Genomic DNA, 8,601 nt, shown 5'->3' with positions numbered 1-8,601 from the left:
GATCTAAACAAACATGGAGTTATGACAGAGAAGAAATATTACGGTACAATATATCCGAAATATTTTAACAGCTGAAAAGTACTTTTTAGGAATAGCGAATTTTACACAAATAACAACATATATGAACATTTAATGACTAAAGTAGAAATGAATATAACCAATAGAATCATTGCAAAATGACGGTTGGACTAGCTTCCTTGAAGTTCGGACATTGACAGTAAGTTTTGAATTCAAGTTCTGTTTATAATCATTAGACAAAACATATTTAAATGATTACTCTATCAGTTAATATAACAATTAAACACTTCAACCATAATCGTGTATAGGGGATAGTGTAATGGTTGAGTAAATGCTGATATAAACAATAGCAGTTTGTTTACATTATAAAATAACAGATAATAAACAAGTTAATGAATACTCCAGGGGCCTTACATTAACCATAACTTAAAGAAATAAACTTCTGCTGAAGTTTGAACAATAACAACAATCAGAAAATACATCACAAAATAAGAATTGCATATTTTATCAACAAAACAGATTATTTATTATAATAACATTAATTTCATTCTTACTTCAGTTCAGGGTTCATCATGCGGCTGTTCTTTCACAGTTTCCAGGTAAGAATAGCACTTTTCAAGACTTTAATGTTCATTATTTAAAATTAAAATGACATTGAAACACTGTTCAAAGGTTAATGTTGATGCCCATGTGGTAGACACACAAGTCCAAGAAACACAATTCAAAAAAACACATAAACAGTCCATGTTTAAATTATTGTCTTTAAATTTCATGGCACATAATTCAATCACAAGTTAATTCATTGTGTTAAATATTTTCACATTCAATGTTCACTGTTGACAAAATGTCCATATTTCCTGAAAAATGTTCACATAGTGTCCGTCTTTTTAATTTTTTAAATGTCCAACAAGGCAAGAATTTTCTTGTTGATGCGTACACACTAAATTATTATGAATACATTTAAAGACGTTTTACATATTAACTTGATGTAATAACTTCAATTACATGAATTACATAAACAGTCGATTTTGACAATTTTCACTTAACCATTATATTAAATTCTTACAGGGATGTGATTGATTTTATCAAGTAGCGTCGATGAATTCTTGGAGAGAGGAGTAAGGGCCTTAAGAAGATCTTCTTGATGAGTAAACGGAGACTGGTTCTTTCCATTGGCAATGTCCAGAAGAGACTGATAAGTGTAGATTCTGGCCCTTGCCTTGTTATTCAGGGGAAAGCCTGCAGAGCCAGGGAGCACAAGGAAGTGAAAACTGTGGATCAGAAACGATCGCTCTGGAAAAAGGAGTGAGTAGTGTCGTTCGCCCTGGGTGAGGGACATGCTGGCAAATTCAACAGCCAGAAGACACTGGTCTGGGGTGAGTCTTCTCCAGTTCTTTGGGGGCCACAAAAGATTGGGAAGAAGAACGACAGACTCTTCTTCAACAATTGCCCAGTCACGTTTGTTTTGCAGATGGAAATAGAGGCATGTTGCCATTAACGAGCAGGGATCTTGCTTTAAATCTAAGAAGTGTTGCAGTAGGAGTAGGTGTGTAGAGGTTGTCAGCTGGATTTGGAGTGGCAATGGTGTATAAATCATCCTGGGCTAGTGGAGTTGGATCGTAGTTGGGTGTTTCTGGTGGAAGATCTTGAAGATTGTTGGAATGAAGAGCAGGTGTGCGGAGATCATCTTAAAGAGGTGAAGGAGGAGCGTAAATGTGTGTCAATAGTTGAGTATCTTGAAGAGTAGAGGTGTTCGTTTGAAGCGGGGATGCGGGAACAGGTGCAGGAAGTTCATCTAATAATGGTGTTGCAGGAGTAGCTGGTCGTGCTTTAACAATGATGGAAGGTTCTTGCAGGGGTGTTTGCGGTCGATGAGTAGGTGGCTTGTTGATGGTCGATGAAGATGAGGAAGATAGTGTCGTGTTGGTGATTTCATCAGAGTGAAGAGAAATTGGAGAAGGTGAGCGGAGAGATTTGCATCTTTATCATCAGCCATGCAGAAGGCCTTAACAATTATGTTATCCTTTCTTCTGATGGTATGGTTGTAGGACGATCTTATGCCAAGAAGTCAGGCGAATTCTTCTATCATGGGTGCGTTGTTTGAGAATGTTGACCACCGGCTGGTTGGTTCTATGGCATCCTTAACGAGTGATTGACGTTGCTTAAGATTGTCCAACGCGCGGCGATCCGTGAAGATATTTCTGGACAGACGAACTTGAAGTACTTCAGATACAGATTCGGCAAATGCCTTGATGGAGTACAGAGTGGTCACAATGGCTAAAAGGAACAGAGAGTGTGTGGCTTTTCTTTTGATAGGACGTTGAGGTTTGCTTAGCGCTTCTTCCCTCTTGGAAGTCCTCTCCTCGATGCCTGGGGTTCTTCCAGTGGACCACTTTGCCATTAGATATCTTGCGTTCTGGACCTCAGCTGAAATTTCCTTGTCAACATCGTGAAGCTTAGCATATTCAAGAGGATTGATAGAAAAGAAGATGCAGGTTTTAGCAGAAAATAGGCCTTTTGGAGCAACCTCCATTTCAGCTGGGTGCTTCGTCTTAACGTGATGACGTAGATCTCAAACTCTTTTGAATTCTCTTTTCTTGTCTTACACGCAGAAAGGACACAGAACATCGTCATCAGGTACCTTTTATGAACTCTGAAATATACAAAGTCTTGTCTAAGCGCTGGTAGATATAAAGTATGGTGCACATCTGATGTCTAGCAGAAACAACAATCAACACGGGATAAATCTCAGTTGCGTGATCAGACCAACTTCATTATCTCCAGAGAGCTCTCAATTGCGCGCGCCTTTGATTATAAAATACGTACATCAGCTTTATGTGACCACCGTGCACTAAATTCGTCTACCACGAATAGGTACTTGTATGACTTATTTGTCCAATCTTTTATGTACTTATCATGCTTTGATACAGACGCTGAAAGGGGCTTCTAATAGCTAAAAAAATATTCTTTATAATGAATGTCTGAAGACATCAATAAACGTACCGTTAATACAATTCTTCGCGTGTGTTTAGACATCAACAATATACGGTTAATTGTCATTTACAGTTCTACTTTGACAGTGGACTTTAAACTCTGTGTCCATTTTGGTAAATGGGTGCCTTTGTATCTCAAAAGTCGATCAACATGTACTGCTTTAGCTGGTGCCATAGCTGATATTTTTACAATGTATACTAGATCATCTACTTTGTCAGTGATAACCTATGAACCTTTCCATTGAGGGGACAGTTTACTGCATATACCAGGACGGCGTGTTGTATCATGCAACCATACTGGGTCACCGGCATTAAAAAGTCTAGCTTTTGCGTGTAAATCATAGTGACGCTTGCGATAATTAATTTTGTCATTAAGTACTTTTCTTGTCAAATTGTGAATGTTTGTGAGATTATCTTGAAGTTTTGTTACGTATGTTTCAGGTTGATCTGAGTCATCACCCTGGGGTGACAGACCTATGCATGCTTGTGAAGGCAAGACAATGTCGCGACCGAAAACCATCCGATTTGGTGTTTGTCCAGTACTAGAGTTAAATAATGAGCGGTACGCCATCATAACCTGGGGAAGAAAAGTAACCCAAGCCCTTTGATTTTATGAGCAGTACATGGTTAACATAGTTCCAAGTGTTTGATTAAATCGTTAAACCATTCCATTGGATTGTGGATGAAGAGCTGTTAAAGTTGTGTGCTTAATGTGAAGCAGTGCACACATGTCATTAAATAAAGAAGAAGTGAAATTACTGCCTTGATCGGAGTGAATTGACTAAGGAACTCATAATCTTGAAACAAATTACTAAAACATTTGAATTACCAGATTTTGATCTCGGGAGTGGCCCATAAATATCCACGGCAACACGTTCGAGTGGACCTAATACTACCGAGTGTCCAAGAGGTGACTTTGTTGGTTTGCTTTTTTTACGAGCTGCACATTGGGTACATTGAAGACAATATTTTTCAACAAACTCTTTCATACCTGGCCAATAGAAAATCTGACAAACTTTTGCAAATGTTTTATCAGCACCTAAATGACTACCTGAAGGTATATCATGAAAATAATATATAACATCAGTGTAAATAATAAATGTTTGCAGTTTATCATCATTTTCATACCATTTACGACAAAGGAGACCTTGTGATATTCTCAACTGATCCATCATGCGCCACAGTGTTTTGACGGTAGATGATTTGTCTCTGACTGCTTTGCATGGTGATAGCTCTGGTGATTGTTCTAAAAACTGGATAATAACTTAAGATCTGGATCACATAGTTGTTTTTCTCGAATGTGATCAGCTGACAAGTTTGGAATATTACCCAAAGTTGACTTCAACAGAATATTAGAAGAATCAGGAGCTTGCTTAACAACTCTACTTGGAATAGAGGATTGACCATTTTAAACATCAGATGCTGTCATCATTGTGAGAGGCGCTGCTACTTCTCCTTGTGGAACTTGTTGCAGATTTCCACTCTCCTGTTTAGCACACTTTGAACAAGGGGAGCGTGACAATGCGTCTGCATTTCTGTGTGTGAGACCTGCACGATGAGTGACTGTCAAATCGTATGTGCCCAACTCTTCCAACCAGCGCGCAACTTTGCCAGTCGGATTCTTGAGATTTCGAATCCAGCTGACCGCAGCATTGTCTGTTCTCAAAAGTATCGGCTGACCATAGAGATAACAGTGAAACGATTTTAGTGCTTGCACAACAGCCAAAATTCTTTCCATTTAACGCAATGTGAGCGTTCATGGTCATTAAGAGACTTGCTGTGATAAGCAATAACTACTTCAACATTATTTTGTACTTGAGACAGAACTGCTCCAGTAGCAAAAACATTAGCATCCGTATCAAGAATGAACTTTGCACCTGGTATTGGATAGCCAAGAATGGGAGAAGAAATAAGAGCAGATTTCAAAGTTTGAAATGCACATTCGCATTCAGTGGTCCACACAAATTTTACGGACTTATCAGAAACCTTATTTAAGGGTTTTGCTATTGCAGCAAATCCTTTTACAAAACGTCTGTAATAGGAACAGAGACCCAAGAAACTCTTGACTTCTTTTGCAGTACTGGGTGTTGGCCAGTCCTTGACAGCTGTTATCTTTGCAGGGTCAGTTTGGATACCAGCTTCGGACACAATATGTCCTAAGAATTTAACTTCTATTTGAAAGAAGATACATTTTGATGGCTTAAGCTTCAAATTGGCTTGCTGAAGACGTTTGAAGATATTTTCTAACCTTATTAGCCCATCGGATATTGTGGAGCATGGGGATATGATATCATCCATGTACAAGAAACATATTACTCATTGCAGACCTCTGAGTACATTTTCCATCAACCTCTCAAATGTAGAAGGAGCATTAGCGAGACCAAAACTCATGACCGTGAACTGGTACAATCCCATGGACGTTGCAAATGCAGTCTTCTCTTTGTCACTATCTTTCATGCTTACCTGCCAGTAGCCACTGTTTAGATCCATTGACGTCAATGCAGTCATCCACTCTTGGGAGAGGATATGCGTCTTTTACTGTAACGTCGTTGAGTCGCCTATAATCAATTCAAAACCGCGGTGTGCCGTCCTTTTTGGTTACTAACACTTCTGGGGATTCCCCAAGCACTGATAGATGGCTCAATTATGCCTCTGTGTAACATGTTAAATATCTCCTCCTTTTTAATGGCCCTTTTACCAAGTGGTAACCGACGAGGTGGTTGTCTGATGGGGGCTGCATTTCCAGTATTTATGGCGTGCTGTACTAAATTAGTACGACCTATGTCCTCAGGTGAAGAGGAGAACACGCTGCTATATTTGCAAAGGAGGCTGTTGAAATCAGCTTTTTCTGACTCATTAAAAAGAACAGTGCTACGTTCAAAATGTTCTGTCAAATGTGAAGAAAGTGATTGACAGTGCTCTTGCTCTGTAACTCGTGCAGTGCGTGGACCATCGCTGCTCTCGTCAAACGACTCACATGTACCTAACGCTGTCTTTGCATATAAAGTAGCAGGCTCTGACCCAAAATTAATGACACTAACATTTGCATCCGAATTTGAAACATCGATAATACCACCAACAGCACAAAACTCATTTTTACTTATCAGATCAAAAGAGGGCTCAATAAAACCTGTTGGACCCAAATGTTCTGAGAACGGTATGTTTACCGGAATCTATGCACGGGAGCGTGCCGGGATTTTGGTGATATTTCGCACCTCAACTCTACAAATTTGTAAAGCAGTGCCACCCATCCACAAATGAATTGTTTTACTCCCAACAGTTAGACATGAACGTCTATAGCTAATACTATCAACATTTTCGCTAAGAAAATCTTGGCCAATAATACAATCAGATTCAATATCACACACAATAAATTGAACAACAAATGAAATTAAACTTAACTTGATTGTCAACTGCACTCGGCCAAAAACGATCATATTTTCGCCATTAACCGTGTGAAACGTTTGCTGCACTGGTAATACCGAAATGTCATTTTCTTTCTGCAACTCAGAAAATTTTCTACTTGAAATCAACGACATTGTTGCGCCGCAATCAATCAAAAAATTACACAACACTATTTAAAATTGTACCAGAAGCATACAAACCATTTTCATATTTACTAATATCTGCTCCAGAACGAGCAGTATGAATTCCGACAACCGGAACATTATCACATTGAATGGGTCTCCCAAGTGATTTCGCTGACACTTGACCCTCGGCACCAGCTACAATTAGTTTTCCGAGTTTGATTGACGGGGGTTAGAACGAGATGGAACATCAGGGACCAGGGGCAATGGTCGGGGATAGGGAGAACGGAAGTCATTATTCGCTCTATCATCTCGACCAGGTCTCGAGGAGGGACGACAAAATTGCGTTGATCATTGGCTTCAAACGTATTGTTTACGTTTTTTGGACAATTGCGCCATAAATGCGACGGCGAATTGCATCCGAAACATCCACGTTGTGACCTACTCGGCATTGAACGTTGATCAGGGGGACAATGGGAACATACTTTTTCAATATGTTCGATTCGGGCCTCGAGCCGCTGAATAGCAGTAAAAATATGTGATTCATACTGTGAAGCATCGTGAACATCCAAGGCGCGGACAGGGGTTGATTGGGGATTGCAAAGGATAGCCTCGTAGCGTTCTATGACGCTGACGGCGTCGTGAACTGTGTGACAGTTGTTGTCAATGCAACGGCAGTGCATATCGCCTGAAATTTGCTTGTATAGCTGATTTAGTGCTAATCGCTCAACTGCAATGCTATCAAGATCAGCATACGCTTTTTGTGCAAGCTGTCTGATATCGGCTAAAAAAGCAAGGGATTCGCCACGCATACGCCGTCGGTTCTCAAATTTGGATAACCACAAGTTTTGATGTTTACTGCTACCAAATCGCTGGGAGAGCCTGGACGTCAGTGTTTCATAGTCACGACGTTCGGTTCTGATAAGCTCATGTAGTAGTTACAAGCTGCACCGCGGAGACTGCTTGCTAATACTAGGACATCCGTTCTATAATCCCAAAACGAGAGTTCAGCACAATCCTCGAAATGGACTGTACTGCTCAAATTACTTGGTACCATCATAACTGTCGGGTTTCATTAGAAAATGCTGTATTGGTACATTATACGTCGAGGGGTGGGAACAATCGCCATGATTTCTGCTTACTGGAATAGAACTTCTAAATAAATTGTTGTTTGTCTTATTGTTACGCATTTCAGTGGTAGGATGTGTATGTTCAGGGTCATCTGATATGGTATGCTTATTATTAATTTCGTCAACAGTATTTAGTGAAGAGTGGTCACTTAAAACGCTTCGTCTATCAAACGATATTTCTGGATCTGGCGATGCCATAATATAAAGGTGGAGTCTGCCAATTGTATTACAGGAGGGTCGTATTAAATTATAAATTCGGACTTAGATCTATCTTTTTAAAACAATACGTAAATTCGTCTGTTATTTCATTTCTTTTTCTAGGCGTGGGTTTCGATCACTCGGCTGTTTATGTAAATAAAATTTGCCGCACTTCTGACGCCAATTGTAGTATAAAAGTAATTAAAAGGGAATTGCAAATCTTTTTTTTAATATGGTTCTACTGCTCGTACACACTCGTTATTTTCTATTTCTCTTGGATTTGCTTTATCAGTTTTGTATGACATATAAAAGGTCTATTTTTGCTATTTACTGCGACATATATCGAAAGGTCTTTTTCTCCGTTATTGCGTTATGTTAGTGTAACTTTTCACATCATATATTGAGTGAGTAATATTTTTTAGTTTTACGTCATTACGAATTTAGATTTTTATACTAAATGCAGATGTATTTTAATATTACCACCTTATCCAATAAAATCTTTATTTAATTAATATGAATCCCTGTACTTTTATGTGTTCATTGTACAATTTCCTTGTTCAGAGACAATAAACGATAACAGAGATCGATTGTATTTGTTTTTCGCAGAGTCTTTAAGGTTTAGTTTACACACTTATTTTATGAAATTCCTAACACTTTTTAAATAAAGCAGTTATATGTACGTTAATTCTGCCTCATATACAAAAATAGTATATCAATAATGCAAACGCTATTACT

General features: G+C 38.9%; 1 long non-coding RNA gene across 1 annotated transcript in view; it reads left to right on the top strand.

Moving 5' to 3' along the window:
• Positions 1-8,250, top strand: part of LOC127853450 (uncharacterized) — a 10,030-nt gene extending 1,780 nt beyond the window's left edge. Inside the window, exons 2-4 of the long non-coding RNA XR_008036610.1 lie at positions 578-617; positions 1,087-2,892; positions 3,453-8,250. This is a non-coding gene — a long non-coding RNA (uncharacterized LOC127853450). The remainder of the gene's footprint in view (positions 1-577; positions 618-1,086; positions 2,893-3,452) is intronic.
• Positions 8,251-8,601: the final 351 nt, after the last annotated feature.

This window comes from Dreissena polymorpha, chromosome 12 (assembly GCF_020536995.1).
Source record: "Dreissena polymorpha isolate Duluth1 chromosome 12, UMN_Dpol_1.0, whole genome shotgun sequence".
In the NCBI taxonomy this organism is placed as follows: Eukaryota; Metazoa; Mollusca; class Bivalvia; order Myida; family Dreissenidae; genus Dreissena; species Dreissena polymorpha.
This window is presented reverse-complemented; position numbering and strand designations above follow the sequence as displayed.